The sequence below is a fragment of the Dermacentor andersoni genome, chromosome 2, assembly GCF_023375885.2.
Source record: "Dermacentor andersoni chromosome 2, qqDerAnde1_hic_scaffold, whole genome shotgun sequence".
Taxonomy (NCBI): Eukaryota; Metazoa; Arthropoda; class Arachnida; order Ixodida; family Ixodidae; genus Dermacentor; species Dermacentor andersoni.
In genome coordinates this window covers 163674650-163695799 of record NC_092815.1, presented here as the reverse complement: position 1 = coordinate 163695799, position 21150 = coordinate 163674650, and the positions used below count along the sequence as shown (strand labels likewise).

The 21150-nt window shown below is 42.2% G+C and overlaps 1 protein-coding gene and 1 long non-coding RNA gene across 2 annotated transcripts in view; one reads left to right on the top strand and one right to left on the bottom strand.

Annotated features, from left to right (window-relative positions):
- LOC126540908 (uncharacterized) overlaps positions 1–21150 on the top strand; it is a 314198-nt gene that overhangs the window by 39009 nt on the left and 254039 nt on the right. The gene's annotated exons all lie outside the window — the stretch shown is intronic.
- LOC126540086 (uncharacterized) lies at positions 6203–11042 on the bottom strand. The gene is made up of 3 exons (XR_007601468.3): positions 10589–11042; positions 8779–8884; positions 6203–6270 (listed from the first exon to the last, which is right to left on the bottom strand). It is a non-coding gene; the product is annotated as an uncharacterized lncRNA (long non-coding RNA).

Below are 21150 nucleotides of genomic sequence, written 5' to 3'. Positions count from 1 at the left end.
GACTGTACATAACCTCCGTTGCACAGTGCACCGCCTGCAAATTGTGCTGCACGCAACAAATTAATTTGTTTTCCTGGCTTGTCTTTTTTTCTCATCAGAGCAAATCTCTCATCACATGTTTCATACAGAAAAAAAATTTTTGCCCGTAGAGACCAGCTACACAATTACCCATGAAAATTACAAATGCATACGAAACAACTGCAACCACTTTTTTACTTCATCTCATTCATTATATTCCATATTCATGCCTAATTTAGTTGCGCAAATCATTGTTTTCTCAGGCCCTTGTTAGGAGAGTTTTGTGCTGTAATAAAAGGCAGAAGCCAAAAAAAGGAAAAGGTTGGTTGTGGTTGAAGCACAATATGCATCTAGTGAGCTAGGCCGCAAGCATTGTGTAGTCTGCTGCCATCATAAGGCCGTGCCTACATTTGACAGATGGGATGCTCTATTAATGCGAAATCAGGGAAATTGAGGGAGTATGAGTCATCCGTGTGAAACAATCCTCCATCACACAATGTTGAATACTGCAAAGAATGTGACTGCGGTCCTGTGTTCCACAAAACTTGCGTTGTAGCCAGGTATTATGACCTGACAACATGCAAGGTAATTGTGGCTTGCAACATTTAAAAAGAATGACGAATGTATCAGTGATCCATTAGTTGCACTGCATAAAGAATTTCTTTTAACAGATATCATCACATCATGTCTCCACCTGTTATTAAATATTGCCTGTTTCCTTATTTTAAAGCTTGAAGTGAGATCCGGTGCTTGTGTCATGTGCGTACATATCTTTGTTTACTTTTTGTGGTGTCATTACACCAGAATTTATATAACCAAATGGCCACACACTGCTTTTGTCACGTTATAGTGGTGCTTGCAAAGCCTCCCAAACAGCAGCCTATTTGGCCAAAACATGCTTTTGTAAATATGCTCTTCCAAATAGAAAAGCTATCAAGAAGGTAACAAGAATCAAGAGCATTAAGTTAAATCCACTGCAATGCTTTACTTTTTTGCCTTTATTCCTTACACCTAAGTGGATAAGAAAGAGTGTGAATGTTACAGAAATGCACTAAATAAGTTGTTGAAATTATGCAAAAATGTTAACGCAACTAAGCATAGATTTATGTGCAATAATAGACACCAGTCTCAGTTTCTTTCCTTCTGACACAAACATAGTATATCTTATTCCTTTGGCATGAAGGAAAGCATATGTAGACCAGACAAGCTTATATTTGAATGAGAGCCTTCACGATTAAGCACCACTATAATGTGACCATAAGAGTACATACACTGTAAACAGTGCAGATGACAGCCCAAATTTCATAAGTGCAACATGTTAGCGAAAGCAGCAACCATTAACCCAGAAACTAATCAAATCCCACAAAATAACAACAAGAAAAAAAAAGAATAATGTGTCAGCGCAGCACCTGTTCTCAGAAGTTACAGAAAAGTGGTATGCTTGTTAACAAACCTGAAACCACGGCACATTTGTATCTGACCACCCCCTGCCTCTTTATGTGCTTTCGTGCCTTTGACAAGGCATTACTGGATATTTATTTGCTTGTCTGTTGCAAAAACACATCAATTATTAGTCAGTGCACAGTGCACCATGCCATTTATCTATGTGGACTCACTTTGTGTCCTTAGCACTGCTCTCACCTATTCAGAACTAAGGATTGCAAAAAGACTTGTTCTACTTAAATCTACATGCCTTAATGTGTGGGTTCTGCAGTTGAAATAGGGTAATTATAAGTAAAATGCATGACATGTTCTGATGAACTTTGTTTTCATAATCTAATTGTTTATTTGGGCACATAACCAGTCAGATCATTTGTACTAAAACAAGAAAACAAATTCAACACACTGGTTTATACTGGTTGGTGCTCTATTGACTTTAGTACACACATTGAACAAACGACAGGCAGTGAGGAATACCAACAACCACTAACTTCCACACGGAATTATTGGTCACATGTGCACAATATAGCTACAAAAACCCAAATGAAAGTAGACAAAGAAAAAGTACATTTTAACAGAAAAAGAACAAGACAAAAAAACTTCTTTTCGTAGCTAAGTCACAATCAAGGTGTAAATGACAGCTATAGTTTGGCAAGCACACATGTAGTTACTTTGCTCAGTTCCTCGATATCCCAATTTCTTGTTTGACAGCAACACCAACGGGACATCTACGCATATCTATTGCACATGCCATTTTTGCTCGCTCCAAAATCCTTTCGTGGTTATTCATTTAGTGCCTGCTTCGCCTGTACTGGCATTGCAGGGGGTGTACATTCTGTGTAATGTAACTTACATTCAAATCAAGCACACAAAGCAGGGAGGGAATTATCTTTGAAAACTATGCAAACAATTGCAGGCTGAAAAACCTTGCAGTCCCTTTGGTCCAAGGAAAAAACAATGTGAGGCATCACCTATAAGTAAAAGGAAATTAATAAACCTTTTTAGTGTAATCTCTTTCTTGTGAGGTATGATGATAGCCTGATATGAATTTCTCTATCTCTACATGTTTGGAACAGTATATGCTTGAAATAATTTTAACTGAAGAGATTTCCCAGTCTTTTAAATCCTGCCATTGCAGCTTACCCTTACTCTCAGTAATACAAAGCCTTTTAGTATGACTTCCTATTACAAATCTAACTGCCATATTTTGAACATTTTCAAGCAGACCAGCTGACTCAATATTATGGGGATTCTAGCAAACATGTACTTATTTGATTAGTGAATGCACATAAGCAAAATACAGCTGTTCTTTGAGGTTTTCGGGAAGCCAACAAAATGTGTATGGGTGGACACACGACAGCTACTACACCGATAAGCATCGTGGCCAACCAAAATTAAGTTTATTCCTATATGGGCGGGCACGGCGGAGTGTGAGCAGACAATGGTCGGCTTTTTCTGGAGTCATATACAAAGGAACCCCAACATAACGAATGCACTAAAATCAGCAATTTGGTTTGTTGTACTCAGATTCGACCGTTTAGTCAAATAAGTACATTTGCAAATGGATTGTTTTCCCACGGAAAGGGCCGCAGTCAGAAAACACAAATCTGAATGAGAAAAAAATTTTGAATTTGAGAGTCAGCGACCAAAGATACGGTTTCACGGTGTGTTAACGATACCTTCACATAGGTAGCATGAAGCAAACCCAGCCTTGCTTTCGCATCCACCCTGTCCTCTTTGATACTGCCACACACAGTGGAACGACACTATCATGAAAAGTGCTGGCAGTGGAGGCGAATGCTTTGTCTGTCTCAAACTTCAATGCATCTCTGAAACTACAGGTTATGCAACCCCGTGTACTAAACACGTGGGAAGACTGTGCACATAATACCACGCCATATCAGCACGTCTAGTCTTTCCACACGCAGCAGATCACCTCTAGAACAGGGTGTGCAGGCTGCAGATGTGCTCAGCTGCGCTCACAGCCATGGCGCTAGAAAAGAAGACGCACGGACTGGGCCCTTCTGAGGGCCCCCTTAAAAGCTCAGTTTGTCCTTTTTTGTTTCTGTAATAGGCTAGTGATAAAAGTGAATTTGCTTCATGCCTATTAAGAAATGTTGTACACATGGTAGAAAAATTAAGAAAGTAGAACATTTTATTACTTTTCACCCCTCTCAGTTGGAATATCGTACAAATGCATAAGCAGCCATTTTTGCCTTGTTTCATCTAAGATGTTTTTTTCATGCTGAAAGAAAGGCATGTGTTTAAAAAATAAGCTTGGTTGCAACATGTAAAGGAATTGTGTAATGTCACAAGGGTTCCTGAAATCAAAATATATTTGTGATTTCTTTGCGACTGGAACACTCAAAAGAAAAACGACCTTTTAAACAGACTAAAACAAAGCCACAGCACATGCACCCATACTAAGCCAGGGACTGTATCAAGCTGATATGAGAAGACTTTCAAGAAAGAATCTTTCCCGGTTTGGTAAAATTCTTAAAACAATGGTTAATACCTGGCCCCACGCCTTAAATCTAGAAGGAATAAAGTTTTTAAGCTACTCTGTGTTCTTTCTTGAACCCAACAAATGTGCCTAGAAAAATGGGTCAAGTCTACATCTTGTCGCATCTGTGGCAAGGTGTGAACAAAAAACTCGCTTTAGCTGGCTGCAGTGCTCCCTGCGATGAATATTCAGGCAGAAAATTGTTACCCCAGTGTGACTGTGCACCCAAGAAAACAAAATGTGGTAGACTACATCAATGCAAACGGAAAAATCTTTAGTCCATGCTTGCTGGCAACCTGTGTCTATTGGCCTCTAGGAGAATTGTGGCCCCCACGTGCTGGAATATTTCCGTGGAATAGAAAACATTGTGTGATACCAGCTATCAAGTGCTACCATCAAGTAGCTACCAGCTATCAAGCTATCAAAAGAGCTATAGGCAACTTTGCTGCAATAACAGTACTGTTTTTATAGCATTCGTTGTGGGGTGTGCGGCTTGCCCCTTTTGCCGGAGTTCTTGCTGAACGGCGATTTATTATCAGTTTGTTATATGTGGAACTTGAACAGCTTATATTTTTGTCTCCTCAATCCATACTTCTGCTGCACTTTTGTTAGCATCTCTACACAGGGTGTCTTGACTGAGGTCATACCAAGTAAGCACGCTACAAGCCTTGTGTGCATCGTTTTCATGACTCTTTCGATGACCAAATTTCATTTTCAGTGACTTCATCAACTAAGTATCTAGCGGCAGCTTGAACATGGGTACTCATGAGAACTCGCACCAGGCTTGGTCAAATTCGTCCAGCACTGCAGCACTGAGTAGTGAACCATGCTGTAAGAGTTGGCAACTAAATTGCCACCTTGTGATTGAAACTTTTCATCTTTACAATCAAGGCTTCAATTGCCCAGCCAGCGAGCTGCAGCAAAGGTGTGAACTATAGTCATAGTCATCTGATGTCACATTCTATGTCATAGCGATAGCAGGTGATCCCTCCAGTGGTGGCCCTCAAGGCCAATAGGCATCCCTTTCTATGCACGTGCTTGTGTAGGACTGGGGAGCTGGTGCCAGTTTGTTCTTCAGCATTAACACTGTTCACGCTGTATCAGGAACACATTTTCTTACTCAGTGCAATAGCCCTTGAACCTACATAATTGCCAATGAGTCCTTTGTTGACCAACCTTTCCTTTGCCATGTCATTTGCTTCTGCCTTGATGTCACAGCAACTTCAGCTATATGAAGCAATGATGGTGTTTGAGTACCCACACAGCCTTTCAGCTTTCCAACCTGAACATTGCTTCATTAAAAGCTGACATGATTTGGTCTCAGCAGACAGATCAGAGTTAAAAAGAAGCCTTAAACTTCTTTCAAAGTCATTCTAACCTTGTCAATAATCGCGTGCCTTTTGATGTGTTATTCAGCATTGTCCAAAGCAAGTCGGCTCTTAAAAATCAAAATAACAACTTTGTGAGGCCACCTACTAGGCTACCACTGTCTCTTCAGCCAGCCTGAAGTGTCTTGCAGCCATAAAAGCTGGAGTGCACAAAAAACGACAAAGAAAAGTGTGGCAGACAAAATGCTCATGGAAATCCATATGTTTATGGACTGTTACACTGACTGAAAAAAATGGTGGCTTCCCAATACAGTCTTGATGTACGTAGCTGTTTCAGTCACGAAGGAACAGCCAGTTGCGCAGTCCTGCACAAGCACAGTGTACAGATGCCCATGGATTAAAATTTGTTGTGTGTGCATGTGGTACAGTGTACCACATTTCATGTTCCTGAGGCTGCAGTACACTGGGAAGACTGGTTGCAACTTCAATAGTAGGCCCTTAAGAGTATTGCAGCCCTTTGTTCATATTTTGCTGCAGATTGTATCAAATGCGAATGCAAACTGTTTTGCAGGACACGTCAGTTCAGTTCAAGCAATTAGACAGAGTAACCCAAGAAATAGTTTAAGCCTCGAAAAGGTCTTAATACAGTTGCTAGTTTAGTACAGGTTTTCGCCTGATGTTTTGGCTTCTTCTACGGTATAATGCTGTTGCTTGCTAGGTACTGGTGGTGTGATGTGCACACTCTCTTGTGTTGCTATAACGACAACTTGTAAAAAAGATTTTCCTTCCTAACAAACATTTGGATACAGTGCCTGTGAGCTCATCTTTTAACCTGTTTTTCATTTGATCTGTGCATTTACATTGAACGTAAACTAGAAAATATCAGTACTGAGAATCACAAAAGAACACACCTGTGCAACGATTCCGCCGAGATCGTTGGAGTGGTCCAGCCACAGGATGCAACGCAGGTAGAAAGGCCTCCTGAGTTAAAGCAAAATAACAATCGTTGTAAGATGCGAATAAAAAATTTTATTCTGTGAGGCTTTCGGCATGTATACTAATTACCACATTTGTATGTAAAATAGTTTTGCATAATAGCTGAGCAAGGTTAACGTCTCGCCCTGTGACTGTCAGCCAATGCTACTCATGGCAATGGTGGCAAATATGGCACATCCTTTCAAATGGAACTTTTGTGGGTTACATGAATTTCAAAGAACTTAGGTTTACATAATACATAACACCTGTGGTTAGAAGGATGTCTTGCATGCAGCACCAATGCCACAAGTGGCACTGCTTAACACTTCCAGGGCCAGACTTAGTACATAAACAATACAAATGTGCAACAAAGTGAACAGGTGGTTAGCTGCTGCTATAACTCCAAGATTGCATGCATCATGTAGATGTGAATGCAGCTCCCATCAGGAGCGAGTTGCCCTTTAGTGCACTTCACTTCTCTTCCTCTTTTGTCTTCATTGCATGTTGGTGCCATATGGTAATAATGAACAAAAATTAAGCACTTCAGTTCCCATTCTTGTTTTACTACATGCTGTAAAGTCATCTAAGTGCGCTTAATACTCTTAAGAATGTACTTTAGCCATTTTGTCAATATTTTTCGCTTGGCTTCACTACACCTTAATGTAGTGCAAATTCTAGACAATGCTTACAAAAAAACCTACTCCACACAATAACACCTCCAATTAAGAGTACACAGTCTATGGCTTCGAGATGTGTACATACATACTTTATACATGGTTACAATGAAAATATAAGTGGCTGTTCTAATATGCACACTTAGCATACTGCATAACAGTCACCTGGTTCCAAAATGGCTTTTTGTTATCACACATAGGACGGCCACAACTATAAATTTAATTCTGGCAGTAACTTAAGCCACGGCCAAAACCTTCATAGTGCAATCAATGAAAATTTTCGAATTTAGAGCAGTTAGACATAAACAGGGCAAGTAGTTTTAAAGAGTTAAATAATGAACTGTTATGGAATATGGCGGTAGAAGGCCATGCGCCTGAAACATAAGTACTGTTTATCATATAAGCACATTCTTATATTTTTGCTTACTTCCCTAGGGAATGCATCAAACAGTTTGCTTGTGTAAATTTTGCTACGTGGCTGTATCGTATCAGCCCTTATCTTTTCACATTTGGCTTACTGCAGCTTTATGCACATGCATAAAGCTACTACTGCTACCACTCTACTGCTACACTACTACCTACTACCTACACTACTACCTTCAGCTGAAGGCCAAGCACTATGCTGTCCAACATACATGCATTTAACAACACCGAACAGTAGACAGAGAATGAGCAACTCTTTTAAAAAGTGCAGTTCTTTGGAGACACATTGATATATATCTGGAAAACAGATTTTTGCTAAAATTATAACTTAATATAATTGGTACTGAGCATAATGCATCTTGCAATAAACTTGCATTTACCGGACACCACTATACACACTGCGACCTCTGCAGCTTCTCCACAATCTGGCACAATGTGCTCAAGCTGCCTGTAAACCCTGGAAGGGGTCTATGATAGTTTAAGAAGCTTAGCAAACATGAGAAGGACCTAAAATGAAGGTCAGAGAAGCAAAGCAAATTTTTAACCATTCCTCTCTATGTTGCTATGAATGTCAAGGTTCCAGCAAATGATGTACTTGAACTGTATTTTTAATCGCGCAATACTAGAGAGCACATTTTTGCAATAATAATGTGACAGAGAAGAATGACAGAAACTAACTTAATGAATATTTTTCTAAACTTGCATGAGGTTTTCGTCATTATGCTGATGCACACACCTGCATACCTCTACTGTGAAGTCTTGTTTCAGTTTATTTTATTGTCACATAGTAATTTACACCATACACTTGTCCTGAAATACATCACGTTGGGCTCCTTCAGTATTTTTTTCTTACTGGAAACACACATGCCTATACAGGGCAAGCACTCAATACATGCAAGACTGCCACGGGAATGGCCACTCGAGGTCGACTGTTAGTACAGCGCAAAAGACGAGGACTGAAGGAAGAACACAACACAGGCGCTGTCACACAGAAACATACTCAAGGCACTTTGCGAGATTCTCAGGCTTCTTTCATGCTCTAAAAACACATTATGTAGCACATATTGAGCCACAGATAGCTGTACTGGGAAATTTTCACGTTGCTCTACAATTTTATAATTGAGACTTTTTATCTAATTACATTTGAGAAGTTAATTAATTGATTAAGACTAATTAGGTAATTAGGCAAAATGCAGCAAATCCAAGTATTTCCAAGAGACAGGAAACAACATTACATAGGTTCTGGGCAGCTAGGTGGCATATTCATATTTTTAAAAGTTTGCTAAAGTTACGTGGGATAACCTGCATACCTCCTATGGAACAGGTGTCACACCAATCACTCTAAGTAATGCCGCTAAAGTAGCCATTGCGCTCAAAACATACAGGGTAAAAAAGCAAACTCTAGGTAAGAGCATACCAAGGCCTCTATTGCTGAAAAGGGAAACTGATGGGAGGCACCCGATCTCCGGCCATGAAGCTGCTTCATCCTCACAGTTGGCAATGAAACGACCGCAGCCGCAGTCCTGAAATAAAAATGAAAAATTTGACACTACAATGATCACACCGAACACAAAAAAGCTGGTCACAAGCTTATCTTGGAGAACATCTGCTGCTACATTAGGTTTTGTATATTCGTCAGCTTATTGTTAAACTAAGCTTGCCAATATTTTATATCTTAATGGCTTTGCTCTTTACAAACCAATACCTTTGCCCAACTCATGCACATATGCACTACTTAAGCTATGAGATGTTTACTGATCCCTTACAATGAATGGCTTCTAAGACAAATGATTTCACACAAAAGGATGCATAACTTATGAGTGTTACTGACATTGAATACCAAGGTAGTACCTTTTTTTATAGACAATGGCGGACTTGAAGCACATTTTTCTCACAGATACAGGTTACAGGTGGATCGGTCTGCCTTTTTTTTTCACCAGCAACAGAAATTTTGTTATTAATACTCGTGCAATATAGGATGACGCTGTGATGTGTGATATGATCCTGAGTGGAAAGGCTCAACTTCTTTGTGTGAATTTGGCACCTAGAATTCAATACTAAATATCTGTACCCAATACGCAGTGGCACAGCAGCAAAGTAATTAAACATTAAACAAGTTCAAGTATCCAGAGCACAGCGCCAGCTGTTGAATAACAACATTGCACAAGCATCGACTATATAGATATAGCGTAGTAAGTGCACCGCAGGCGTAGTGGCGGCCTCAGCAAAGAACACAGGCATGGAGCGACGCGCCCGTATGACCTATCACCGGCAATGCTATCGCGTAAATTGATATATCTCGTCACGGCACGGGCACCGTTTTCTGCCCGCCGAGGTGCCGCCGCCACTGGTACTCACCTGCTCCGGCCGCCGAGGTTCAAGTGACGGCGTATCCAGTAATCTGAACCCAAGCAGGACACCTGTTACCGCCAAGCAGTACGCTAACAATAAAGAGGTTCTTATACTCTGACCGGCAGCTCATGCGGCGTTCACCCGTAGTGCCGTTGGAAGCTCACCACACGCTTTTAATACCACAAACGCGCCGCCGACATTTCACGCCCGTAGATCAAAGTCGACGGGCGCAGGCTCTACATGCTACGTGCCGCAGTCGCGCACTGCCTGCACAATCAACGACGTGGGTGCGAAGAGACACAGACGATAGAAAGGAGCGTACTGGCAAATCTGCACAATGCGCGCTAAGTGGGCGACCTACTGCACACAATCGCACGAGCTAGGGGATTGGCGCCACGTACGCGCCAGCTAGCAGATACCGCGCACAAAGAAGCGCCGCCGGTTCTCGCTCAAATGATCGCTGTACAAACACTCACACACGCGCACCGCAGTAAACCCTTAACGAGCCGCCACATTTTCAGGCCGCGGTTAGGCGGCGAAGCTTAGCTCACCTCGCACTGCGCGTAACTATTATGGTAGTGGCTTGCGCTTCGGGGATCATGTCGAATGCTCACATCCGCCCAATTAAAGACGCGGCAAAGTCCCTCATTATATAAAATCCTAATTTTTAAGTACACTCGCTTGACTCTGAGCACTCAAGTCGATTCGATTACGACAAAGCTCGAAGAAACACAGTGATCGTGCAAAATGGTTCTGGACTGCCAAATGTCGCGCCATGTTGTACCGAGACCTTCAATAAGTCATATCAGCGCGTCTCCTCACTTAGAACACATGCACACTCATAGAACATGTAATAATCGTTCAAAGTCACTTACCGTGGAGTCTTGGGGGTTCAAAGCAGTGAGAAACATCAACCACGGTAGAAGAATGTGCCGTCGCTGGCAAATGGCTGCTCGATCGCAGCTTTCAACGCACGCGCGCGCGCTCCGAAGGCTGGTGTTCCTCCGCGCGTAGTTCCGACTTCGGCGTCCTCTGCAGCACCAAGGCGCGGCTACTCCGAACAGAAAAACAGCGCCGACACACATTGCGCGGGATATTTCGAATCTGACTGCAGAAATAATCCTACTGAAATAGTCGCTGCGGCTGACTGCCTTGTTGGTCATGGCTGAGTTATTCTTTTCTCTGTTTGGCTCGTCTCAATTTCCCCTACGCCACCGTTATTCCTTGAAAACCCCCATTTTACAACCGCAATGCCCCATCAAATGGGGTCGGGGGTACAATAATGGTTCTAGCTTATTTTACTTCTTCTCGTGGGAGTACTCATTTTAAGCTAGGGGGGAAAATGGCATATCAACTGTTAAAACGCCCATATGGGCTCATTTGTGTTTACAGTGCAGTGCTTCCGTGGCGCAGCTGGTACTTATGTTGTAATCTGAGAGACAATTTGTGATCTGAGTTCAGTTGATTTACGTGGAAGCCGTCACTAAAAAATATTGTCCTGGATGTTATCGCTTGTTCCTTGTGGTCGCGTAGCATAGGCTACAACTTGGTGAAGCCCAAAGTTTAGCATCAAATGAGTGAGCGCATTTGTTGAGTGCAGAGTGTGATGTGGTATTCTAGTCAATATCAGGTAAATTAAAGTTTCCCATAGCAATAACGATTCTTACATGACCCAGTCACATAAGTTGCTTTGTTTGCACGTATGGCTCCCATAGCGCTTCCTTTTAAACGAATGTTGAAGGCAGCCGCCATGAACCTTTGGAAATGCAAGCGTTCCATGCGCACAAGGTTCTTATGCGAACACCAGGAGTGTTTTGTTCGTCACTGCCCCGCGCACGTGTTTGAAGCAGTCAGATATATAGACGGCAGCCGCAGTTACACGGAACACAGCTTGTCCATTAAGTTTCAGCTGGAGTATAATTCGCCGTCTTGAGCTTATGATGCTGAGAAAAAGATCCTATCTTTCTAAACATATGCACTGCAACCATCAGTTTAAACATGTAAAACATTGAGTGTGTTTTGGACCACATTAAACATTCTCATTACCAAATTCACTGACATTATCGGAGTTGACCATTTTGAAGAAAGTGTCCACTGTGTCTGTTTATTCTTGCCAAACGTATATCTGCGTAATTTCCGGAGCTCGAAACAAGACAAGGACATCTAAAGGTTAATTTATGGAAATTTTTACCGCAATTTATTTTCAATTAGATGTTATCTCACTATTTGCGTGACATTAAACCGTCACAAGAAGCTTTCTTTATATCAATGGCTTTGGTTACCACTATGTACGTGCTATGTACATGTTCTATGTACGGCATATTCCTGATGCCCTTGAAAGGAAAAATATGTCGTCCACCCGAATGTAGCACGAAGCTGCAAAGTTTGATCCCTTGTATATGTGTGCTATATTGTAGTGGAAAACAATTTTCTCTTTCATAGCTCTTCCTCCGCCTTAACGGATTCCGCAGAGCTAATTTGCAACAACATCATACCATTCCTTTATTGACTGAAAAGTCTTGTGACCACTATCGGGACAATACACTGCTATTACGAATACTAACACGGGCTCCATGAATGCCCAACAGATTACCAATGTATATATGCGGAACACATATTGTTTTTTTTAAAGGTGGTGAAAACTATACAACTAGTTGCTTGGCAAATCGGAAAACAATTTGCCGAGAAATGTCTCCGTGAGCACTTTGAAGTTTGAAGGCAGTAATGCAAAAGGTGAACCTCCGCTGAAAGGTAAAGAATGACCGTGTTCTTCCTTCGGGCTGTACGTGCTTCAGGTCATCAACGTAGACGACCGCGACGTGAATTCACCGTGCAACAGTACGACGCCTGAGAAGGTTTTCTTCTTCAAAAAAGGCGCATCCACCTCTGACGTGGGCGTGTTCAGTAAGGTTCGACAACAGGAAGCCCTATGTAGCTGTTAGTAGTTGTGAGTAGATGCAACACCGTACAAGTCCATATAGCTACCCTCATCGCATAATGAGTGTTCGGAATTCGGCTGCAGCGAAGTCGTCGTGTCAGCGTAGCGAGATCCTGGTACTATAATCTTGCTTAGCTTCAGCTTCTGACAAAATGGTGGGCCTATATCGCTCGTAAGTGCGTATAAGCGGCGCCTACTCCTAGGCATAACCTCGCGCAAAATGCAGCAGCAAGTACCAACACGAAAACTCGCGACTACCACTCAAGGAAGCAGCCAATGATCTGTATGTGATTACAGAACTTGGAATTGAATTTGCATTGTGATCTTCAATCTTAGCGCTATCCTCGCTCGTACATCGCGGCGCGTGTGCTATAATTATTTGTAAGAGTCCTCTCTGTATATTTCGAAAGGCGTCATGCCTGAGAGCAGAATATTTTAGTAGCTGCAGTTGGTTGTGTACGCAACATCATACCATTCTGACGCTACAATACGCTCTCACTGCCGCTACGTTATTGGTTAAAATTATGTGCTACAGAATAGGCTGGCGCATCAGGTTTTTACCAAGCGACCTGTGGTCACGAGCAGCAGCTGTAAAAGCAGCAGCCGCAGCGCGAAATTGCTGAAGTTTGCCACCATGAACTTCGCTTTAGCAATCCAAGAGGCGACATAGCTTGAGTACAATGTAACTACGTTCAAGGAAATTTAAAAAATAAATGAAATAAAAGCGATAGTTACTGTCCATATCCGAGCACAAATCTATAACGTGTGTTCGAATAATGCAATACATGTTTTCTGGTGGTCAGTTCGTTTTATTTTAATAACGATTATATGGACACTAAAGCCGCATTTCTGCCATCGGCGTTGGCGTGAGGTTCCGTATAAAGTCCAAGGGCTATAAAATCATCACCACTCGCCGTATGTTGTATGTGCGAGTGGAAGCATGCGGGTGTGAACCGATGAACGCTGCTCGATCTCGAGTGCGTGAGTGAGAAAGGTGGGCTGGAAGCGAGCCTTCTGTCACACGCCAGGCTCAGGGGTGAGGCGAGGGAGGGGCGTGGGAGGGGGCGTTCTCCTCCGGGGCCGTAGACGGCCGCTGCTTAAGGCACAGCCGTGCGTCCGCCGTATCTTGAAAGTGATCTGCGACGTGCGCTAAGGGGCTAAAGTGCGTGCCTACGCGGACCTCATCTTCAAAGCGATCTGCGACGGTTGAAGAGTGCGCTTAGTGCCGGTAGCTTCGTATGCGCTTTGATTTAAACGGTTCGTTGGCGCTGAAGCTAGAGACGCACGAATGTCAATTCGATCGCTGCTGCTGCCGCGATTCCTCACTCCAGCATTTGACAGCGAATTTCCGCGTTCATCGAACGAGTTGTGTCCATGCTTTCTTGTGCGCACGCGCCACCGTGCTTGTTCATTTTGTTAAGACACGTTGGTGGGCTTGTTGCTTAGAATACATGATAGAATGGGCAAGCGCGATTGAACGAGGAGGTAGAAATGACACACAGAGACCACGCTGTCTTTGTATGTCTGTTTGTTTCTACGTCCTACTTCAGTCGCAATTAAACGTTATATCATTGTTAATTTAGATAGTAAGCGAATGCTTACAAGTTAATACGGCCGATAAGACGACTATCCTCGCTTCGTACAGCTATCTACTAATTTGATATCGCAAACGGTTCTTCGCATTTCGGATGAAACTGCTGCTTCTTTATTTGTTGATCAGCTAATATTACGGCAGCGTTCAGCAAAGCACTCAAGAAAAACTGTGAATTTCACATCATTGCAATTATGTGTTTCTGCCAGCTTAATTTATCACAGAAAATAAAGAAAGCCTACATAGATAGAAACTAATATTGGCTTTGTTTACAACTTGTAGGAAGTAACAATAAATATTATATGATACAGGACAATGTTTACATGCCAGCAAAAATATGTTGAAGTGTTTCTCTCATAACAAAACGTTAAATGAGAAAATTACCGTCAATTAATGTTATAGCAAATGGAAGTAAATAGTGAGTACCGTTTGCTGAAGCCATAAGGTTGCGACCACAGTGATATGAAGGTGGGTTTTAAGCACCACTTTCTTCGTAACAGAAGGAGCATTTTCCTCTGAGATGCTTTCTGGCAGCTGGGTGTAGGGAGAGAGATATATATATTGAGATACGAAAGGCAGGGAGCTTAACCGGAAGATAGATATCCAATTTGCTACCCTGCCCTGGGTAAGGGCTAACGGTAGATAGAAAGATAAAGAAAAATCCGCACAATGAGAAAGAGAGGTAGATTACAGAAAAACAAGAAAAAAAAGGAAAGCTAGGTGGAGTCTGCCGCTGAAAATGTGCGCTAGTAGGTAAGATCGTTTGCAATTTTTTTTTCGCCTTTCTAGCTGTCCCTATCTTACCCGCTCCGCCATGTTGCTCCTCGTTCGGCATCGCTTCAGAAATTTCACGTGGCTTTTAAGGGTCATATTCAATTGCGGACTGTGCATTTGTCAGCATGTTTAAAATAGCTTAAGAGCCAATGTATACGAGAATTAGGTTACTATATATGGAAATGACAATAAATCAAACGTGTACGTCTGTTATTTTAGGAGCGGAAAGCCCAATTTTCGTAGTGGCAGATGCTGAGAAGAATACTACGCCCGAATCGTGCAATATCTGCCGCACGAGAAAAAAGAAACAAGAAACAGTGTTTCCGTGGTAGCACACCTCGTCGCCTTTCTGACGGCATGGCGCACTTTATTCTTAAGAATACGCTCCGGTAAGTCATATGTAATCTGACTAGGACTCACGGGTACCTGGCGTGACCTTTGGTTACTTAAGGCAAGACTTCTATCATTCCTGCTTTCCTATTTTGCTGATTTATATGTGTGGGTACAGATGGGCACCGGTGGCGTAAAGTTAGCCGAATTCTGATGATATCGCTAGCGAGATTCGGTAACTTAGCTTATGTAAAGTACTTTTTATTTTCGTCGTTATGTCATTCGTGTTTCATCTATCATACCTTTTGCAGTTTCCTTGAATATCTCTACTTTGTTTGAAACGAACACAATAAAAATTAAAGAATAAATTACTTGGTAAACGGTTGTTTGCATGCAGCTATATGCGTAGATTATAGTTAGTTTTCTACTATACGCGAACACCAAATTGTAGCTCCGGTCATCACCACCTCGTAAATTCAATTTTTTTTCACATGCCAGTGTAAGTAAATGTCTGACGCTCACTGTACACTTCGGGAACTACATTCGGATATATGTTGTGATTATGCAAAGTGAATTCGGAAAATAAATGTCACAAGATTCATGTCGGCGCGCTTCCTTTCACCGGCTCATCAAATGCCTTCCCATGCAGCTGCAGGCACCAATGTAGCGCATGCAAAAATCTCAACCCTTTGTCGCCCACAATCTGGTGAGTCTTCCCCACGGAACGATCGGTTAATGCACACACCTTCATGGTTGAAGCATCTTTGTACGCCGCCTTCGATTTTTCCTTGTTTTCTGGGTGAGCCTTGCTCGTTCGCTTGATAGCTGCGAGCATCTTGCTCCTGTCCTATCTCCTCCGGAGGGAGGATCACTGAGACGTGTCAAGGAGACGACAGTATTCAGGGATCGATGCGGTGGGCAAGCTACGTCAGCCGTAAATGTGCGCCAATAAGGCTTTCGACATGCGTGGCTTGTCAGGGGTGAAACAGGGTTGCTGTGTAGCTGCAGGGCTTGTGTCAACGGGGCGTTCGCCCATTCCATTCATCCCCTTACCTCTGTCAGGCGTGACGAACGACATGCGTCTGCCACCTTGCTTGTGGCCTTCTTACCAATGGATGTACTCGTCAACAAAGTGCCGAAAACCGCGACTTATGTTCTTCCGATCGCGGTTGTGCGTTATGTTGCCCACAAGTACCGACATAGTTTGGTATCTTTGCTACACAGGCGCTACTATAGGCAAGAGAAATGGTGTAGAAGACGCAAAGACAAAAACAAGCGATAGCGGCTGTATTGCTGCAATAAGTTATCTCCAGAAGTATTGAGAATGACAGGATGGATTTCGCAAACTTAGTGAGCGACAAAAACCACAAGCGGTAACGTGGAACACGAGGTAAGCGTATTCAATGGTAATCTTCGGTAACAGTTGAACCGTGCCGTCTGCATTTCAATTTTTTGTGTTTATAACAGCATGTCGTTTCTGCCTAGAATCCAAGTAATCTTCCGTCTACGCCTAATAATTGTGGAAAAATTTTATACGCAACGAAGTGAAGATCTTAGGAAAGAGCAGCTAAGTTTCAGAGTAGCTTAAGTTAGCGCTATATCGCACATTCTATCGAAATAAACAAAATCATATTTTATTCATATGCGCTACCTACGCAACAATTATGCACCTAGCCGCTGAGCTAAAGATTATGATTATATTGTTGGTATAAAGTGTATGCCTTTATAATAAAAATTACTACTTCAACTTCATCTTCTTCCATAGTTGTTGCAAGTTTATTGCACGTGTGACTGCTGTAGTTGAGTTTTTCAAGGAGCATAAAATTCCTCCGTGCTTAAGTATTGACAAAATCTCGCACAAGGCCACTGTTTGCAGAAAAAAAAAAACCCTTCGTATAACCCAAACTTATAATGATGCTGCTAATTTGTGTACGCAACCGGATGCGTGAAAAGTAAAGTTTAGTCCTGCCAATCTAGCCCAGGATGAGCAGCATGCCTCACTGTTTCGGGAATCTAACGAGTGTCGCCTTTTATGACATAGGAAGCTGCACGTGCGCGCACCGGCGAATTATGCGCGCCCCAGGTTTAGCCCGCATTTCGGTCCCTTTTCTCGGTGCCCAAACTCGATAATTCATACGGAGACGAGAACACGCCCATGAGGGTGGCATGAGCTCTTCATAGCGGGCGCTTACCATATCGCATACTAACTAGGTGGTCAGCACGCCTCCATAACTTCGGTACCATTTTTTTTTACTTTGCACACTTTGTGAACTAAGCCGGATAAGTCACGCATTAGGCCGGGCTAGCTTAGCGTGATTCTCAATATCCATGCCGCAATGGAGGCGTGCACGCAAAAATGTCAGAGCGGAAGTTTTGGCACGCAGTGGGCCAAATGCGATGAATATCTCTCAAGTTGTGTTCCCCTCCCCCCTCCTTTCGCCCCGAAATCTGACCGAAGAAAACCATACATGAATCCAGGCGACTTTTGCCCTGTTTTCCACAACGTGAAGCTTTACAGCGTAACTTGCCTTTAGGTGTCACTTTACGAACATTTATATACTTTGCCTAAGTTGAGCAGCGGATAGTGCTAATTGAAGCACAGGTGCTTAAGCATAGCCTTAAAGATCAGCCCTTACTGCAGTGATTACCGGCTCCCCTTTCCTGTCGCGTTTATATTTTTAGCTTAGGAACATTTTGTTTTGTAGCTGTAGTCTCCTTAACCTGGAAGAAGCAGAGCAACGTAAACGCCAGACTTTTGCTTAACACTAACAAGCACATGCATTGGTTCTAAATGAAGGGCAGGGCGAACGCGTGACCATGTATGTGTTCTTTGTCGACCTACTTTTCCTTTTCTTTGTTATTCTTTCCTTTCTTTCTAGCTCTCTTTGCACGGTGCAGGGTGGCCAACAGGGTTACAGCTGGTTAACGCGCCGATTTTTTTTGCATAAATTTTATATCTCTCTGTCAGTCCGTTGTGAGCACTATTTTTGCTCATTTCAACAAAACGTTAAGTTTTTACGGACCTAGAAGCGCATCTCGGAGCGACAAGCACACGAAACTGCTTTATTCCGCCCCTGTAGGCATGCAGTTCGTACTCAACGCGTACATTCCAATCGCCCCCAACGTTACCAGCCGCGTACTACAGTATCAAAACCTATGGGTGCCCGGTCAGTACTGATTTGAGGTAGTTTTTCTAACCGCATGTGCGGTGAGCATTTAGTGGTACGAGATCTGATTTGTAGGACCGAACAATTCATTAGCATCCCAGATCTTCAGGCTCGTCACGTGCACGGCCCTTGTGGACCCAGTTATGAAGCGCGAAGCCGCTGGCGACGATGACAGTCGTGTTTGTATAACGCCGGGTGCTTCCCCAAGAAATGTCCAGATGGCAGGTCACCGTGTCTGATTAGCTTGCTCAAGACAAAACTACTGGTCGTCTTCGCGTTGACGTGTGCTTGCCTCTGAATTATGTCTGAGTTATGTAGCCTGTCTTGTCTTTTTTCTGTAAACAGCGCTATACGAAGCTCCATTATACAACGATCCCCGCGAAAGTTGCGAAAGGGAGGAACACAGGGCAGCAGACTCGCCCTTTGCTTTTGTTTTTGTTTTTCTTTTCTGCGCTCATTGTTTGTTTAAAGGCGCTCAATATAGCCGCCAAGCCACAACACTTGGACGAACAAAAGTGCTCATCTGTAATGTAGGCCGAAATACTTAGGAAAGAGCTTGTCAAGTGCGAGGCCATTTCCGATATTACCATGCAAATAAATAAATCAATACATTCGACAAAGCTGTAGGCTGTAATACGCCTGGTACTTGAAGGTTGTTTATTTTGTTTAGACATCCGCGGCGAACAACGCAGTCTTACGTAGCATGTATGCCACTGTCATTGTTGCTGCTGTTTCTGGGAGAAATTTATCTATTCTACGGATTAGATAGAAAACCATTCATCTAACAATACTAAAGTGGGGCCTTGGCCTATTTTAGTTACGTAGAGAAACCGTTGTAAAGATTTCACTATAGAGGCTCTCCTAAAACTTCAATTGAGCTACTCAAAGTGATGCAACCGCAGAGTGCGCGTGCTGTGCGTTTCCTAATGATTTACAAGATTTAGCATAGTCATATTATACAAAACTCGTGAGGGCATGTAATGCGCATCCCCACACTGCATCTAAAATCATTTCAGGACTTGAAAACCACATGCTGTAGTTCCACTTCTCAGTCTTTATTTGGACATATTTTGGCATATGAAGGCGTGTAAAATACTAAGAAAAAAGGGCATCATGGCTAGCAATACGGTGAAATATTTCCAATTCCATGAACTCCCATGAAACCATGAAGAAAAAAAAAACAAATGTGTTGGTGCAGTTCTCATTTGAAAAATAAATTGCTCAAACCTGCTCCATGGGATAAATAGGTTGGGCAATGAACTCGTTATCATGAATTTCGCATGAGTTCGACCTTCTAAATCGAGCGCAGCCGCAAGACATATATAAATGTTAAGGGAATGTTGAATGCAGATTTGGAAGGTGAAATATATTTTCCACTAGAAAAATGTTTACTTGTAGCACCAGTGACTATTTGCTTAGATCTTCTGGAACGCCTCTCCCGTGCCTTGTTATGCAATAAATTCTTGACTTCAGGCACTTAGAAAGAAATGATATATTATTGTATTAGTGGTGATAAACTACAAATAGTTTAGGCTTAATCAAATTGGGCACTAACGTAACCTCCACTTTTATACATATAACAATGACCCTCAGGTGACCTCTGTTTCTATTCTGCTGTATGCAACTTAAGCACTGAAATAAAAAAAAATAAATGAGTGTTACTACCCGTGGTATGGCTCAACAAACTCATGTTCCTTTTCCTTCAATGGTCCCAGTTATAGTTTTTCGCGATTGGAATGCTCATGCTCACCTGAAAAGTCTTACCGCGTTCTTTCCCAAAAATACCCTCTCTAATGTGATTAGCCGAACATAATTGAATGGCTTCAGAAAAACAGAAGCCGCTGTTGCTTTATACATCACTTTCAACAGAATAAGGAAAGGTATGTCCATTGGAGACACACTAATTTCATAGAAATTCAATAAAACTTCTGCATTCATATGATAACGTCCTTGATTGCGACATTTGCGGTTATCCGGAAGATACATTCTTTATTTATTTATTTATTTATTTATTTTATTTATTCAAAATATCTTACAGGCCCGAAGAATCCGCATTGGGTAAGAGAAGCTTCAAAAATTTTACATAGTATAAAGAACATACAATTACACAGAACACAAAGCGTTTTGTTAATAATAACAATACAAGGAAGAATCAAGAATATACAGACTCTAAAATCCTCAGATCGCAAGAAAAGGAATACAAGAAGCAACGTAGACAAGACGTTATTGAAAGTAAGAAATGAATGTTTATGCCGCGACGAAACTTTTCTTTGTTAGCTTCAGTTACCAGGATATCGGGAAGGTCGTTCCACAAGCGGGTGACACGTGGAAGAGCAGATGAGTTAAAAGCGCCTGTTTTACCATAGATTAGCGTGAAAGAAAGATGATTATGCAAACTTCGTGAGGTGAATGGTGATGGCCTTCGTCTGTGAACGTAATTGTGCAACAGCAACAAAAATGCTATATCACGACGAGTGTTCAAAGCAGGAATTGATAAATTATTTTTAATTTGCGTGATACTTTCGTTGCAGATGTAATTTTGTGAGTTGAATTGAGCGGCTCCATTCTGAACTGATTCTAGCATAGTGGTTAAATAAATGTAATGAGGGGACAATATTGAAGAAACAAATTCAAGTT